The sequence below is a fragment of the Protopterus annectens genome, chromosome 6.part0 (assembly GCF_019279795.1).
Source record: "Protopterus annectens isolate FY-2018-M chromosome 6.part0, PAN1.0, whole genome shotgun sequence".
NCBI classification, from domain to species: domain Eukaryota; kingdom Metazoa; phylum Chordata; order Ceratodontiformes; family Protopteridae; genus Protopterus; species Protopterus annectens.
Window position 1 is genome coordinate 1,013,367,338 of NC_056737.1, and position 19,136 is coordinate 1,013,386,473.

Consider the following 19,136-nt stretch of genomic DNA (forward strand, 5'->3'; position numbering starts at 1 on the left):
ACAAGATAGCTATTTCCACTATATGCATTGATTACACTGTAATTCTTACAGCACAGGTACTACATACACAGACATACTACATGTTACACATACCTTCTTGGTAATTGGAGGTGTTATTGACTGGTATTTTAATCTTTTTCAGTTTGTGTTTCAATCTTATGTTGGGTATCTTGTACTGTTCTGCAGGTATATTTAGAATATTTGAATGTGTGACAAGGCATCATTTTATAATTATAGATCAGTAACATGTGCTATCCTGATCACCAATTGGTGTTCCAAAGTAGTTAATTACATGCGCATCAGCTGTGCAGCTACTCCACTAGCCAATACCATGGCAACAGTGGAGTATAATTGAGTACTCCACTTGGGTATTGTCCCTTTGCCTTAATTGTGAGGAAGAGAGCCTAGAAGTGTTGTCTGTAATCTATTGCAACAGCTGTATGGAGACAAACACAGATATATTGTATGTAATGTCTAGAAGATTTGGTCTAAATGTGAGTACTGCTGTTATATTTCTGAACAATGCTACTTGTGCAAGGTTTGTCTGTACCTAATACTTCTGCATATGTCTCAGTCTGGCCAGGATGTTTGACCAGCTCAAGGCTGTATGGCTATGGGTATAATGTTAGGGGGTTTACAGTGTGCTCACCAGACATCTTTAGTTTGGTGTAAATGTGTATCATACTGTGCTGATAATCAGTAATCAGTAACACTTCCTGGTGTAATTACTTTTCAACCCTCTGAAACAGGATTAGTTCAAACAAACCCTGTAACATCAGCAGCTGTTCCATTGTATAACAGCAACTATTTCACATAGGGCCATGTTAGTGTGTCTGTGTCCAGGTATGTTAAGGTTTCAGCAGATGTCGTACAGTGGGCGAACAATTGGTTATGGTATCACAGTATGTATTGCTATAATTAATTTGGGTGTGGGAGAGATGGTGGGTGTACATAGCAGATGCAGGTGTGTAGGAACTGCTTTTATACATATTCTACGTGTGTGGGGGTTCTTTCCCTATGTGAACACTTATCCCTTAGTGGACTAATACTATGGTAATTGCAGGCTGATTCATTAAGGCACTGTAAAATGCTTCCTGTATAGCATGCAGGTAATGTTAGTCCTTGAATCCTTTTGGCAATACATCGGAATGTAATAAAGTTTTGCTAAATGAAAGATGTCTGTGAATTTCTGCCATGGATATTTGCAGTCATTGCAGTTGTGTTGGTGACTAACCCTATTTGGCTCATATAAATAGAACATATTTGTAAAAGTGTATTGGCATATACTCATCATATGTTATGTTCATATTGTTTGGGGGTGGCAGAATGTGTAATTGCTATGGCCCATGTTATACTCAGATTTGAACACTTCAGATGCTGTATACACACATGTATGTATGTATGTGTGTGTATATATATATATATATAGCCCCTCACTGACACACTTCAATAGAAACCTTGATGTGTGAATGGGTAACAGAATATACACCCCTGGGATCATGTGTCCCAGAATCATACAACCAAGGGGAGGGGGAGCCCCTCCAGTTTTATAGCTGCAAGACCTGTTGGGGAAATTGAATATTGTTGATTTTTTTAGATCACTAAGTGCCCCTATCACCCTTTGCCACCCTAGTCTTCAACAGCTTCTGGTAACTCTACCTGGAATCACTTCATTGGCTATGCTTGACAGAGGCTCAGTTACTTCATCAGTGGTGCAGAGAAAGCCAACACACTGTAGCTATGCTTCTAAATGCCCTTGGGCAAATAGCCTACTACCTATCTGTGAACCTCTAAAGTGCAGGCCATCAAAGACATACTATGTGAATAAAATGAGCTTTCAGATCACAATGTACAGTGAGAAATCATCACGTATTCAGAAAACAGTTAAGTACAGCAAGAACATACAGAACACTGATACTTAATTACTCCAAAAGCCTATCTTGGAAGCTAGAAGACCTGTATAAGTTTAAGGATTTCTATTGCTTACCAGTAGGTTACCTACAGGAAAGATGAGAAACAAGTACAGATGGGAAACATGCATGCAGCAATACCATACTGGCTTGCATGTGTCAGCCTTATGCTTTCAAATACTGGCCAGTACTCTTGGTGGCCCCATCGTGCCTTTTTTAGGCAAGGCTCAAAGGTGAATCCCACCTCCATAAACAGCACAATAGAAAAATCAATGAGGGTTATGCTACTCAACGCCAGGGGTTGTAATCACAACATGCACGCACTCACAGCACTCCTCAGTATGGACAACGTCAACATCTGTGCAGTAACTGAAACCTGTTTTAAGGCTCCTGAGAGCACACCAGCACTACCACACTACAACCCATACCACACATTTTGAACATAGAGCATGGACTGACACAGACATGGAGGGGGTGTATCCATATTAATCAGGGATACCTACACCTCCAGGTTAGTGGGGCAGCATGATACCTCTGAGATCATCCATGTGCAGCTAACATAAGCCAGAACTGCAATGCAAACTGTGGCCTGCTACAGATCACCCTTCATGACCCAGGACCACCACTCCACCTACCTGGAGACGGTGGAAAACATGACAGTCCTACCGAACACCCTGGTATTGGTCGATTTCAACAACCCTACCGTTAACTAGGAAACTTACTCGAATAGTCACTTCCAGGCCCAGCACTTCCTGGAATTCAGCACCTCAAATGCCCTGTATCAGATGGTAAACTCCCTAACCAGCGATGGAAACATACTAGAAGTGGTAATCACCAACATGGGTGACAGGTGCACCACAGCAGAGGTAAACCGGTCACTGGTTAGATCTGACCATGAACTATTCACTGATGATTTCCACACCCAACCATCTCCCCCACCCAAGGAAACCACAGTGAAAACCTTTTCTACAGCTAAATTCACACTACTAAAGACAGAGATGGGAGGTTTCACAGCCCCCATGCTAAGGGAAAACACTGCTCAAGATACACGAAGATTTACAAATGCACTCTACAAGCACCTACAAGGATGTATGGATTGTGCCATCACTGGTAAACCAAGACTCACTCCTCCAAGACAAGGACACCAGTCTGGTGGAACCCTGCAATAAACAGGCTATACAACAGAAGTAGGACAGTAGTCCAGAAAACCAGCAAATCCCAAGAAGAACAGACATCCATGACCAGTATTAGTAAGAAACTTAGGTCCCTCATAAAATCATCTGAGGCTAACTTCAACAGGAAAATATGGAAGGATTTAAAAGATAACCACAAAGCCTTCTTTGGCTATGTCAAGGATCTAAGAGGTAACACACAGGTTTGCAGTGTGCCTGTGCAATATAGCACAAAATATACTGAACCTACTGATATCACCAACATCCTTGCAGATACATTCAGTGCAAACGTCACCTCCTACAAAGCCCACTAAAATGCCTGAAAAATACAGTATCCCAGACATCAGAGACACACAAGTGAAATTAGCCCTCTCAAATGGCAAAACACACCATCAATGGAAGCAGATGGTGTCCCAGACTGCATCTTGCAAACACTACAAGATGAACTAACCCACCACCTAATTAAGCTTTTCTACCTCAGCCTCTGCACAGGCTACATGCCCATACAATGGCACATAGCAACGGTTATTCCACTCCACCAAGGTGGAAACACAACTGACCATGGTAACTACCACCCCATAAGCCTCACTAGCCTGGTCTGCAAAGCTATGGAGTGCATCCTCATGGCACTTATTAACAAAGACATTGGTAACCACCAAACACTTGACCCAACCCAGGTCAGCTTGGTTGAGTGCAGATCATGCCTACCGAACTTGTTTGACGTCTTACAGACAGTCACCAAGGCGTTAGATGAGGGGAGAGGTGGTTCACACATACTACCTGGACCTCACCAAGACTTTTGACACCATTCTCCACTCAGGTAGTATTGATAAACTCACCAGCTTGTACATAAACCCACACATCACAGGTTGGGTTGCCAACAGGCTTACACACAGAACTCACATGGTAAGACTAGCAGCCTCCAGGTTCAACTCTTAACCAGTCACAACTGGTGTCCCACAGGACGCAGTCCTGGGACTCCTACTGTTTGGCATATACTTCTCAGAGGTACAGGCAAACACAGGTGGACTACAGCAGACCATGTTTGGGAAAGACTGCAAACTGGGAGCCATAATTGACAATCAAGCTTTCACAGACATCCTTCAAAGGGCCTCACAGAGACCGACACAGGGTGTCAAAGTCATGGCCTCAAGCTAAGTGCCACAGACTGCATGGTCATTCCATTTGGGAAAAACTAAACACCCACATATTAACACATAAGTGGCAGCCACCTTAATACAGACGAGGTAATAGGGGATCTGGGGACTAAGGTAGATAGTGTTCTCTACTTTGGCAATCAGATCTCCAAAGTAGTTGGGACATCCTTCTATGCAGGCCATCTGATTACTAAAGGGTTTGCATCTAGACATACTAAGGTTATAGTGCCCCTTTACTCGTCACTCATCAGTCCCATAATAGAGTGTAATAACCCATTTGGGATGTACCTCAGAAGACACTTCCGACAGCTGGAAGGACCACAAACGTACCTCGCCAAGAGGATTACTGGCCACAAACATATGTCCTATGCAGCCAGACTGAATAAACTCCTGCTTTACTCAGTGGCATCTCGTTAACTCAGAGATGATCTCTGCTGGCCTACAAAGCCATGTCCAACTCAGGCTTGATGGATATGCTCCACCTATGGGAATCCATGTCACAGTGAGCCACATGCTGTAGTGAGCTAACCTTGCCACAAAAATAACTAGAACATGCTGAAGGGACAGATTCCTGTCACAGACACTCCCCGTGCTTTGGAACAACATCCCTAATTACATTATATAGAGCCCCTCACTAACACTCTTCAAGAGAAACCTTGAAGAGTGGATGGGGAACAGTAGATACACCCCAGGGATCCCGCTATTGGCTCTGCTTCACAGAGGGACAGTTAATTAATCAATGGGGTGGCAAAAGCTGACACATTTTGGCTAGGCTTATGAATGCCCTCAGGCAGTTAGCCAAATACCTACCTATGAACCTATGAAGCTATACATACAGTATCAGCACATGCTGATAGCTTAATTTACTGTTCAGGTGTTGACTTACCTTGTGCCAAAAGCAGTTGTGTGTGCAATAGGTGAGGGCTGCCTATGTTGGATGCACACAGTAGACTGCCTATACATGACAATTTACAGGTAGTCTTGTGTGTGTGCCATCCATTTTTACTGTGTGTGCAGGTGGAGAAAGGTGCCTACACTGTCACTGTGTGTACTATACGTTACCTCCTTGCCAAGGCATGGGCATACTGGGCACACCTCTGTCTGCTTACTGGGGCTGGCTCAGGGTGTTCATGGTCTGAGTACCTCTGTGCCTGTGGGGCCCTTGGCAATGGTGGTGGGCTGTGAGGGCCTTCACCATTCAGTCCCTGCTGCAGCTGTTTCTGCAGGATCATATTGTGTAGCATGACACATACTATGAAGATATGGGGACACATGCCTGGAGAGTACTGCAAGGCTCCACCGGATATGTCCAAGCAACAGAACCGTGATTTAAGCATCCCAAACACACGCTCTATGATGATTCTGGTTTGTGCGTGTGCCTCATTATGGCATTCTTGCATGGGTGTGTGTGCATTTCTGATGGGAGTCATCATCCATGGTTCCAGTGCATAGCCAGCATCCCCCACCAGGTGGCCATATGGGATGCCCCTCCGGCAAATACCTGATACAGCTGTGAGGCATGCCAGATGTGGGAGTCGTGATAGCTTCCAGGGCTGCCAGCACACACATCCATGATGATGCCCTGGGCATTGCACATGACCTGGCAGTTGATGGAGGGGAATCCCCTGCGGTTTGTCTACCCTGCTTACCGAGTGGTGACTTGATGTGTATGTGCATGCAGTCTATTACACCCAGTACCTCCGGGTATTCTGCCACATGGTGGAAGAGATGCATATTGCTGGCCAACTCCTCCTGCAATCAGGGGAAGTATATGTTCTCATTGGCATGTGGTAACAAGGCATCCAGGAACTGGTGAAGTACCCTGGATGCTGATGCCTGTGAGATCCCCATGATATCCCCAGTTGGCCTTTGAAAGGTACCTGTGGCTAGTATTCTCAGGCTTACACATACTTTCATATCCACTGGGATAGGTTCCCCTCTGTTTGTTCTGGCTCTGAGGCGTGGCCAGCACAGCTCCACAAGTTGCTGTAGTGTGTCCCTGTCCACCCTGTAATGCTTTACTATCTCCAGATCATGTAGTCCCTGGTAGGTTACCCTGGATCTGAACACTCTTCTCCTCCTCTGGTGCCTGAGGTGGTTGTCAACATCATCCTACACATCACCTTCAGTCTCCAACACATGCTGGTGGATCAAAGTTATGGCAGCCCCTAACATGTACATATTAAAAGTTCCCCGTATGTATACACCAATGGTGCAGAGTGTATGGGAATACACAAGTGTGTGTGAGGTGCTTTCACACTTTATACTATTGTGCTATGGATGCTGCTGATATCTTTGGCTGTGTATGAGCAATTCCACCTGCAGGGTATCTTAATTATGGGATTTACAGTGAGTAATGCAAGTGTGGGGCCTGTAGTGTGGAGTTATGCTTGCCTGCCTTGATTAATCTGTTGCCCTTTAATTCACTTTTAAACCTAGATCCCCTCCCATTGTCAGGCATGCATTCACCTGCCAACTTTCTTGTTTTGTACTTTCCCTACCCAGTCATGTGTTGCAAAATGTGTTTTGTAGCTGATATAATGCAATTCTGCTTTGTTCTGCTGTGACACTTTACTGTTTTCTTTGCAGTACAGCCCCTCCCCTTTCCTGTTCTGCAGGCAGCTGCTTGCAGCCTTGTTAGCTGTCAATGGCCCACTGTAGCTTCCTAGGTCATTTGTACTCCAATTTCCCTGCTGCAGCATTTCCTTATTTTTTTCCTGTATCCTTCCTGTTTCAGCTCCAGTGCGCGCTGCACAAACCCATTTACCGAGTTTAAGCGTGTTTTAATCTCTGTTCACATGCATACTTGGTTACCTTGTCTGCTCACAACTATGCAAAGCTAAAGCCAGTTCAACACACCCCTTTCCTGCAGCTTTGCTTAGCTACGGGCAAACCAGATTAGCAATGCTCCGATGTGCTTACAGCAAAGGTGACACACCCCTCTCTTGATGTCCTCTTTATCTCATGGGCACACCTCGATGTTATAATGCTACGCTGTGAGGTGCATCCTTACACCAACAGGGAATCTGTGATGCACTATAACTCCTCTCATTTGCATGGGATTGCTTACTAGTTCCTAGATACCACACATAACACTGACACAGCCCCTTAGCAACCCTTGCACCATGGTGTGGTGTAACATGCCTGCCACTGACTATTAATGGGAAATCATCATATGTGTTATATTGCAGTTTTATTCTATATTTTTCTATTTTCCTTGCGATCCCATTTGCGAGCTGCTGTCCTATGCTTAAACTTCGCAACAGTGCAAAAAAAAAAAATAAATGTTATTTTTATATTTTGTACATGCTTTTTTATGCCAATGGCTATATATTTAGCCACTGGCATATATTAACAATATAATACATGTGTTTGGTCAGCTGTCATGGCTTCAATTGTATGTTTGCAAAAATGTAAACTGTTTTTACAGTTTCATTTCTGCATGCTTACACTGCACCTGCACCACTTCCTGGATTGCTAAATACCTTCATTTGCATGCTACACTGCTGCAAATGGGGTAATTAGCATACAGGTGCCGGGAGCTGTGCTGGTATAGCATACGCAGGTAGTGCAAATGGAAACAGCTCGTACCTGGATCACTTGCCGGCCATATTTGGTGTTGGAAAACCAACACTGCGTCTACACCTTGTGCAAGCTTCATGAATCCCGGGGAGCGTATAATGTTAAGATGACAGTGATTCCTACATCTGGAGTAATTGTTTCTGCAGTCCCTTCACACTGCATTGATTAAAATCAAAGAAAAAATGTGTAAAGGGACCAGAGTCACTATATTTTCAGCTTCTGCCACAGAAACAGATATAAAAAAATTGTGCATATCACTCACTTCAACTGTGAGCCCTGTTTCTGCTCTGCTAAGCAGTGCTGACATTACACAGGCAATAGAACATTATGTAACCATTTATATTCCACACAATAATTTCATCTTACTGCTGTTCAGAGTCTTCTTTCGGCTTTTCTCGGTTATAGATCACCACAGCGGAACTCCGGTCCGCTAATGATTGGCAGAGGATTTTTACGGTGCCGAGGTGCCAGCCCGATGCCCAACCTTCAAAGAAGGCACACCCATTCATGCAAATGTGTAATTGCAATACTGATGTTAAGACCAGTTACATTTCTCAGCTTGTACCTTGGGCAGTGGTCTCTTGTTCACTGCCTTAAACCTTTGCCAATCAACAGTGCACTCTGCTAAAACGTGCAAATGAGGAACACAAAAAAAGAAAGATGTAGTAGACAATTGTCAGTATCAACACATACAGGGTAATAAATATGAAAAGGCAGGACTGCGAAGTTCTGTGTGTGGTATAACTTGATAATATGGATTAACTCTGTTAGACATGGCACTATCTGGCATTGAACCCTTAACAATAACAACACGCAGTCAGTTGTGTTTCTTATCCCTCTTTACCACCAAAACAGGACTAGAAAATGTTATTTTCTGAACATCTTGTCCTTTTCTTAGCTTAACTACAGAAATGCAATGTCATGGACATTTATTTCCATTATTGTTTCAACATGTAATATAGGTGATCAGCATTTTGGACAGATTTTAAGCAGAGGATGGACAGTGTGCTCTTAGTATAAGGATGCCAATGTTGTTAAGGTTGTTCTCTTAGCTATCAAGGTGCTTACGCCTTCTTTGTAAGTCTAATTTGTATGATACAAGCACTTGAGAGAGAAGAGTCACTTCAGTATCACCTATTGTTGTCAGAGCAATCAGAAACAATTGCAAATGATTAGCAGCTAACAATTGCCATTGCCCCTTCCTGCAGTCCGAGGGCATGTGCCTGCAATCATACATGTTTACAGCCCCTATACCAAGTGATTTTTATTTTGGTATTCAGGAATGCTAATGATTTTGTACCTCATTTTCATCTTCACAGTGCTAAGAGAGCTGAATCTACACTACAGAAAGGTAATGGTGTAGCTATCGAAGTGAGTGAATGGAGGGGAGACTGACTGGATACAGACAGAGCATTACTGGAGGAGATTCTTCTACAAATCACTGCACTATTTCATAAGTTATGTCTGACCTTTACACACACTGCTTACATGTTCAGATTTGGAATATTTTTCAATATGCAATGGAATAACAATTTGCGATATATGCAGTTTTGAAATTTCACTGCTGCTGTACTGTATATATGGTAGGTCATAATGCACCCCCCACCATATGGTAGGTCATAGTGCACCCCCCACACACCATGTGAGAATGATGATGACTGTCCCATGGGCTTTATATATGTCTGATGCACAGAGTGGACAGGTACAAGACTGACAATATGCAGGTAGTGTATCTTTGTGCACGTGTTCATCTACTACAGATTCTAAACTTACCTTGGCATTACTGCAGTTAACAGTCATGTGCTTTGGGGCTGTCTCTGTCTGATACTATCCATACACAGACATTATATGAGTAAGTACAGTTTGGGGGCATCGGATGGCATCACTTTTAATATTTGCATGTTTTTAGCTTGTTATGTGCATTCCTTTGCTAATGAGTTCATGTCATATAATTTGCCTTTTAGTTGCTGTATGTGTGCGCTGACTTTTGAGTCCCAAGTGGTGAGTGTGTGTGTGTGTGTGTGTGTGTGTGTGTGTGTGTGTGTGTGTGCGTGTGTGCGTGTGTGTGTGTGTGTGTGTGTGTGTGTGTGTGTGTGTGTGTGTGTGTGTGTATGTGTGCTATCCTTTGTCTCGTAGCCAGGGCAAGGGCATATTGTACACGTCTATGCCTGCCAGCTGTCTCTGCAGCTGGATGTTCCCCCTTAGATTCCTCATCTGAATATCCAGGAGGTGCTGCCCCTGTCTGTGGTCCTGGAATGCATGGTCCTGGCCCTTGCTGTCCCTGTTAGCTGTTTCCTCAACATAATATTGTGCAATATGGCACAGACTGTGAGAATTTCTGCTCAGGTGTCTGGGTCATACTGCAGGGCACCCTGCCAATGTGTTTAGACAGCAGAATTGTAAAGGCAGCACATACTCTTTGATGTTTCTAGTTTGAGCTGGGACATCATTGTATCTTTCTTCTGTGGGTTATGTGTGCATTTCTGATGTGTGCTATGAACCATGGTTCCAGTGAGTAACCTGCATCATCTAGTAGATGACCTTGTGGAACATCATCCCTAGCAAGCCTTGTGTAATGCCATAAGCCATGCTATATGTGTGAGTCATGATAACTGCCTAGGTTGCCTGCACAGACACTGAGAATGCTCCCTCAGGCATTACAGACAACCTGGCAGTTGATTGAGTGGGACCCCTTCTTGTTGATGTATGCACTTTTCTATTCAGCAGGTCAGGTTTTTATATTTATATGAGTGCAATCTATGGCCCCCAGGACCTCAGGTAAGTGTACTACAACATAGACTTCCTGCATGGTTCTTGCTCTCTTCTCCAGTGTGAGTGGAAGATAGATGTACTCCCTTGCATGTCATAGCATAGCATGTAGATATTGGTGAAATATTCTGGAAGCTGAGGCTGTGACACCCCTACTATATCATCTGTGGGTCTCTGGAATGTACCAGTTGCTAATAGCCCTAATTCTACACATACCTTAGTTTCCACTGGTATAGGTTCCCCTTGATTTCCCCTGGGTCTGAGGAGAGGGTATCAGAGGTTGCAGATTTCTTGTAGTATTTCCCTATCAACCCTGTATCACTCTACTATTTTAATATAATGTATTCTGTGATATGTTAAACAGCAGCAGGTCCCTAACATCACATTTTCAGCAGGTCCCTAACATTGCCTTTTCAGCAGGTCCCTAACATCACCTTTTCAGCAGGTCCCTAACATCACCTTTTCAGCAGGGCCCTAACATTGCCTTTTCAGCAGGTCCCTAACATCACCTTTTCAGCAGGTCCCTAACATCCCCTTTTCAGCAGGTCCCTAACATCACCTTTTCAGCAGGTCCCTAACATCACCTTTTCAGCAGGTCCCTAACATCACCTTTTCAGCAGGTCCCTAACATCCCCTTTTCAGCAGGTCCCTAACATCACCTTTTCAGCAGGTCCCTAACATCACCTTTTCAGCAGGTCCCTAACATCACCTTTTCAGTGGGTCCCTAACATTGCCTTTTTGTAAGCATGATGCTGTCTCTATTCCAATAGGTTTTGATGCTCATGGCGAAGGGATACACAATCTCGACACAGTTACTTTATAGCTTCCTGAATGTCTCTGCCATATTGGATTGGTTCATCTGCATGTAATTCAGCTGTTTATGCTTTAATTAGCATACTGTGCTGTTTCCCTTTGTTTGTCAGCTCTACACAACATGTAGAGTCATTTAATGAATACAGAATAGTGCGCTATCATGTGTACATCACAGTGTGACATGCACATGACAGCAGGGTGGAAATAGTTATTCATGAATCTGGTCCAAGGACATCAAAAACTTCTTATAAAATACAACATTTGTAGATAATGGAAATTCCTCTACAATATCCTGGTCTCCGTAGCCTAAAATCATATTATCATAGGCTGAGGCTGCAGATGTTCCTACGTCTACTACTTTATTTTGTTTAAAATATTTCTTATTGAAGACACAAAAATATTGCTTAAAATAATATCAATTAAAATGCCCCCATATGTTGATATTAAAACCATTCATATTTGTACTTCCAGCTGAAAAGTCCCTAAGATTCAATGCTATCTTCATTTGAAATATAAGTAAACAATGAACAATCATCTACAGTAAACATCACATCCATCCCACTTATACAGTAATAATGCAGGAAGAAATCCCAAGAATCACAAACATATCACTTCACATTTTTAATCAAAACATCAAGTCCAACTAGAAAGAAATACATTCCATGGCACAACCATGGACTGCTATAACAGGCCTGAAAGAAGGCTTTATTCTATTTTTATGCAGTTTAGGAATCTCAAATATAGCACTTATACAAGATTTATCTACATATAAAAATGGTAAAAATCAAAATCTACATTTTTCATACAACATATCTAAACTCTTATCATATATTTCATTATAAATTATATGAACCTATGCAAATCAATAAATAGTCAAGCTGATTAAGAGATAAATCTTATTTTGATTAAGACTGAAATAAGAATTAAATACATTTTAGTATTATTATTAAATTTATGTCTAAGTAGTTCTTCACACATGCTGTTAAAACATTTGTATATATCGTAACATTATGTAGTAAAAATGTCATATTTAGTTTCCTAACAAATATTCTTAATTCAATTAAAGTATCTGCCAGATTAGATTTTCTTGTTGCAGCAAATGAAAATCCATAATTCAAAACATTTTGCTGATCTTTGGTAAGTTCCACAGCTGGTAATTTAAAAACAGTAAATGTTGTGTACGTACAATGGTCTGAAGCTTCTAATACCCCAACCTCTTCCATGGCTTCTTCCCCAGTTTCTACCCCTGTAAAATAGTTTGAAGATTTTAATACCTCCATCTGCCCCAACTTCTTCCTTGGCTTCTTCCTCAGTTTGTACCCCTTCTGCTGCCACTCTATGAGGGTAATTTGTTAACATTTGTTCCTTGATCAGCTTGGCTGTACAATAAGAGTGTTATTCTGATCTGCTGCCAACTGCGGTGATGTTTTCAGTTGTGGAAGTTCCACGTTTTGTATTAAAAAGTATTACTGTCGTTATCTTTATTATTAGCAGTGGTGGTAGTAGTGGACGACAAGTGTGGCTTCACTAGTTAGCACTGGCATTGTCTAAAGACTCCGATGAAGTAGAAGTGTTCTCGGCCACTTTAACGGTAGTCCTATCTCTAGAAGCAGGTAAGTCATATTGTTTGCGTACTCACCTAGATCTCACGATCTTTTTCACATTTTTTACTGTTATAGACTGCATGCGTCTATCACTGTAAAAATTTAATCATGCTCACTTTGAGAAACTGAAAAAAATTCAATATATTTTTTTTTATTTTATTGTCCATCACCTGTTTTTCTTCAGATAATCTATGTAACTCACTGTCATTATATTTCATCAACATTCTGATCAAATTAGCCCTATCTCATTAAAGAAATCTTTTAATTGTAAAAAACAAAAATATCAGCTGTCTTGACTCAGTTTGGATACTTAAATAAACGGAGACCTTTAGGCACTATATTCACAGACAAACACTGCTAATAATAAAATATAGACTGTAACACATTAATGATTTATATTTAGCCCATTTTTTCCAGGTTATTATTGTTCATCAGATCAAAACCAGAGTTACTTACATACCACTCATTTGCTCACATACCTAAAGAATCACCATTAAGAAATGGGTTTGGATGAGTTATTAAAAATTTGATGACTGGATCTTTGTTCTGATGAGGTTTACATTTATTAACCACATACTCTGAAGTGGGATTATCATCCACTGGTTTAACAGGTGTAATAAACAAGTCCTGGGATACATTACCCAACTGACCATCACCTTCCATATGACTATTTCTCTTACCTCAGGACAGCAATGATAAGGAACTTTATATTTTAGCAAATGCTTGATTCATCACATGCAAAGCAAGTAATGAATTATCATGGGAATGATCAGCAAAGACAGTAACAACATGCAGACACTGGATACACCCAATTTGGTTTTGTCTAAGGAAGATCGTGCCTATTTAACCTGGTAAATGTCTTTGAGAGGGTCACCAATGCAATGGATGAGGGTACCTGGCTAAGACATTTGATACAATACCCTAGTCAAGTACTGAAGACAAACTCATCAAACTAAAAATAAATCCCTGCATAACTCATTGGACTGCCAGCTGACTCACAGGTAGGATCCAATAAGTCTGGATGGATGAGGCCATTTCCATTAAGGTACCAGTCATCAGCAGAGTAACTCAGGTCTCAGTGCTGGGCCTGCTTCTGTTTGCCAACTACTCTTTGAAAGTCAAGACTAATGTTATGGGCTTCTGGTCATACATTACCCCATGACACTAACATCCTGCAAAAAGGTCTAGCAAAAACAAATGACTGGTGCCAAAATCATGGATTAAAACTCAATGCCAAGAAGTTCATTACAGTACCTTTTGGAAAAAAGATCACCCTAGGTTAAATATTACATCGAGAAGACAGCCCTAAGAGTTGGCCCACATAGCCAAAGTAGTAAGAATGTCTTATCTTCTCTACCGTATAAGTAAGGGTATGGCAACCATGTCTAAGGAAGTTATAGTACTACTTTACACAGTCCTCACTGGATCCATCAATGAGTACAATGTCCACTTCAGCAAGTACCTGACCAGACATATCAAACAGTTGAAATGCCCATACAAGTTGTTCACCTAGAGAATTCAGGGTATTAACATGTTGTCCTTTACAGGTCACTTTAAAACCTTATCTCTATACTCAGTCTCCTACAGGTTACTAATAGGTTATTTGTTGGTGGCATAAAAGGCATCATCAGATCCAGCTCTGATGGACCTGTTGCACATCTGTAAAATGAACCGCTCCAGAAACAGTAGATCCAAAGATTTAAATTTTGCTTGCAACATAAATTGATCATGCTGGCAAGACAGATATGTGTCTCAAAGGATCCCCAGGTTCTGGAATGGGATCCCCACCTATGTGAGTCAGAGTCCATTCTTAACCCAATATAAACAGAACTTTGACCATTGGATGGGATATCAAAAATTCATCCCCGATCTGGCATCCATGTCTCTGATAGAGGCCAACAGTAAATATCCCATAACTAGAACACCTTCCACTAAACCTTTAGCAACCTCCAACTAACATACCCATCCAAACAGGCACCCCCCACACCTTGCATGAGGACACAATATGGTTTGGGTCCATGGCTAGGCTTATAAAGGCTTTAGTGGTTGTTAAAACTGTCCAGCAAAGTCAGCAGTGTTAACAATGCTAGGGCTGTTCTACTTTCAATCTCATATTCATCCACCATGTTGAACTGTGCTGATGTAGATGCAGCACCAAACATTTATCCAATGACTGCAAAACCACGCTGGTGCAACTTCAACTAAAATACCAAAGCATTCAGACAGCCGAAGTGCACACAAACACAAGCATTAACTAACAATTTAGTGCTTTCCTCTGTCAGTTTATAACAGACTTCATCAGAATAACCAACATCATACTATGGCAGTCCTCTCGACATAGGTTCATAGGTTCATAGGTAGATACTAGGCTATCTGCTCTAGGGCATTTATAAGCCTAGCCAGTGTGTATTTGACTTCCACCTCCCTATTAGATTAGCCTACTGTACCTCTGTAGAGTAGGTCACAGAAGGTACCCTTTTAAGATTAGTTTACTGTGCCTCTGTCTAGCAGGGACACAGAAGGGATCCCAGGGGTGAATTTGCGATTTCCCATCCACGCGTCCAGATTTCGCTTGAAGAGGGTCAGCGAGGGGCTATGTCTAACATGAATTGGGATTCTATTCCAGAGTGAGGGGAGCCTCTGGGAAATGAATCTGTCCCTCCAGCATGTCCTATTTATTTTTGTGCTGAGGTTTAGGTCTCTGGAGTGTGTAGCTCTAAGGGACTTGGATTTTTTGAGGTGGAGCATGTCCATTAATTCTGGGTTTGACATGGCTTTGTACATCAGGCATAGATCGCCTCTGAGTAGGCGGTAAGCAACTGAGTAGAGCTGGAGTATCTTTAGTCGAGCTGCATAGGACATCTGTTTGTAGCCCATGATCCTCTTGGTGAGGTACTTTTGGGGTCTCTCCAGTTGCTGCAGGTGTTGGGTAAGGTACATCCCAAAAGGGGCATTGTATTCAATTATGGGCCTGATGAGTGATGAGCAGAGGGGCACAATGACCTCTCTTGATCTAGATGCGAACCCTTTCGTGATAAGGTGGACTATATAGAAGGTCTTTCTAACCACTTTGGCAACGTGATTATCAAAGGAGAGATTACTATCTACGTTGGTCCCCAAATCTCTAATTACTTCTTCCGTACATAATGGATTACCACCTATGTGGTAATTTGTGGGCACCTTGTTTTTCCCAAACGGGATGACTATGCACTTTTTAGCATTTAGCTTGAGACCGTGGCTCTGGCACCAAGCATCCGTCTCTGTGAGACCCTTTTGGAGGATGCTTGTGTCAGCTGGAGATTCGATTATGGCCCCCAGTTTGCAGTCATCTGTGAACTTTGTCAGTCATAATCCCCCCGTGTTAGCCTGAACCTCAGAGAAGTATATACCGAACAAGAGAGGTCCCAGAACTGAGCCCTGTGGGATGCCACTTGTAACTGGTTTGGATTCGGACATGGCACCTGCGATTCTGACCATGTGGGTTCTATCTCTGAGCCAGTTTGCAACCCATCTTGTGATATAGGGGTTGATATTTAAGCTGGTAAGCTTATATATGATGCCCGAGTGGGGTATTGTGTCGAAGGCTTTTGCGAGGTCCAGGTAGACTGTGTGGACTACCTTGCCCTCATCTATGGCTTTGGTAACTGTTTCAAAGAAATCAACTAGGTTTAAGAGGCAAGATCTGCCCTTAACAAAGCCAAATTGGGTAGGGTCCAGTGTCTGGAGGCTCCCAATGTCTTTGTTTATGAGTTCCATGATAATACGCTTCATAGCTTTACAGACCAGACTAGTCAGGCTTATGGGGCGATAGTTTCTGGGGTCCATTGTGGCACCACCTTTGTGGAGTAGGACCACTGTAGCTGTATGCCATTCTTTGGGTACATATCCTGTAGTAAGGCTAAGTTTGAACAGTGACTTAATGTGAGGGTTCCGTTCTTCTTGGAGCTCATGTAAGACACAGCCTGGGACACCATCCGGTCCCATAGATGCTGTGTTTTTTGCTTTGGAGAGGGCAGCTTTCACCTGTGCATCTGTGATGTCAGGGAGGTTACATTCAGTTGGGATAAGCATTTGCTCCTTTGCGGGGGAAGGGGGGGGGGAGTTTGCATTGAATCTGTCTGCCAGGATGTTGGCTATGTCTGTAGGTTTAGTATATTTTGTACCATTATGCAACAATTCAGAGCATATCTGGGAGTTTCCGCCCATGTTCCTGACATAACTAAAGAAGGCCTTGTAATTATCTTTAGTGTCTAGGGCAATTTTTCTTTCGAAACTGGCCTTTGATGATTTTATGAGGGATCGAAGTTTCTTGCTAATACTGATCAGAGATGCCTTCCCTTTTTGGGATTTTGCTCTGTCATGTAGTAGCTTCCTCCTTCTGTTGTATAGCTTATTTATGGCTGGGGTCCTCCAGACCGGTCTCCTGTTTTTGGAGGAGTGAGTCTTGGTTTTATTTGGGATAGCACGATCCATGCATTCCTGCAGGTGCTCATAGAATGCATTTGTAAAGGATTCTGCGGATTGGGCTGTATTATCCTCTGGCCCAGGGGCTTTGAAGGATTCCACCTCAGTCTTGAGAATTGCAAAGTTGGCTTTTGAGAAATTCTTTACAGTGATTTCCTTGGCTGGGGGTGGGGACGGGATATGGATGTCCAGGGTCTGATCTTACCAATGAGGGGTTTACCTCTGGTGTGGAACATAGAGTCCCCATGTTGGTGATGACCAGGTCCAATATGTTGTTCCCTCTTGTGGGAGTGGGATAATTCACTATTTCTTTTTAAACTGAGCCACCATGTGCTTTATTCTCCAATTCTCATATTTTGTAACCTTTCACTGACCACTAATTCCATTCCAGCACTTTTCAAATATGCAGCTGTAATACCACACTAAAAAAGACCATCCCCCATATGACTTACACTCCATCACCTATCTAGGTCCTACAACTGAAGTCTTTGAGAAACTTATGTTTCAGCAGACAGTCCAGTACCCATCTCAGTATGACATACTCACAGACACATAGCACACTTTTAGGCCCTGATATAGGACCACCCCACTATGTATATACTCTTACCAACATTATACATTCCAATTTTGAGAATGGCAACCCCACAGGCACAATTTTTATAGATTTAAAAAGAGGCTTTGTGAGTGTAGAGCACAGCACTCTCATTTTTCTGATAATGCTTGTGCATTGCTTAAATATTATCTCATAAATCAAACAGTTACCATGAATTCCAGTAAATTGGATATAAAGATCGCTACTACAAGTCTGGGTGTACCTGAAGGATCTGTTCTCCACTCACTGCAGTTCTCATTGTTCATTTATGATGTGTCATGGCAGATCCCCTACCTTAACTGTATCCTTTAAGCCCATGATATAATCATTACTACCAGGGCACCCTCTACATAGGTTCATAGGTTAGTACTAAGCTAACTGCCTTTGCAAGCCATTTTAAGCTTAGCCAATTATTCCTTGTGAGACTCAAACGCTGCACCTTGTGCTTGTAAGGCAAACACCTTAACCATTAGGCCACCCTCCCAACCTAAACTAACTCACTATTACAAACAGACTTTAGCAGTCTATGGAACTGGCAAGAAAGAAATTAATCTGGAATACTAAGAAATCAACTGTCATGTTACTTGGTACCAATAAAAGACATACTATAACTCAACCAGTGAGCATTCTGGACCCAAAAAAACAACAATCAATGAATGTCCTAGACCCTAAACAACAATCACTCTTGGTTATCACGTATGACATAACCAAAAGTGTCGATAATTCCAAACTTAACCTTGGTCAATCTCAAAGGAAATCAAAAGGACATTACAATGCAAACCTTGATCTTTCCAGATCTTAGGCACTGTATTACAAAGAACTCAGGAGAACAACAGCTGCCAAATAAGGACCAATACTTACATTTAACCAGGTCTAAGTGAACATGCAAGGTCAGTATCACAAAGTTACTCTTGCTATAATACCAGGTTTATTGCAAATGGACTTTGCATTTGAATAAAGAAGCAGAATAGAATCCCAAAGTATCTAGATCCCCAATGCCTAGTCAACACAAATAGCTATCTCTTCGGGTGTATTGCAAAAAGTGGTCAGCAGGTCAAAGTTAGGAGTACCCC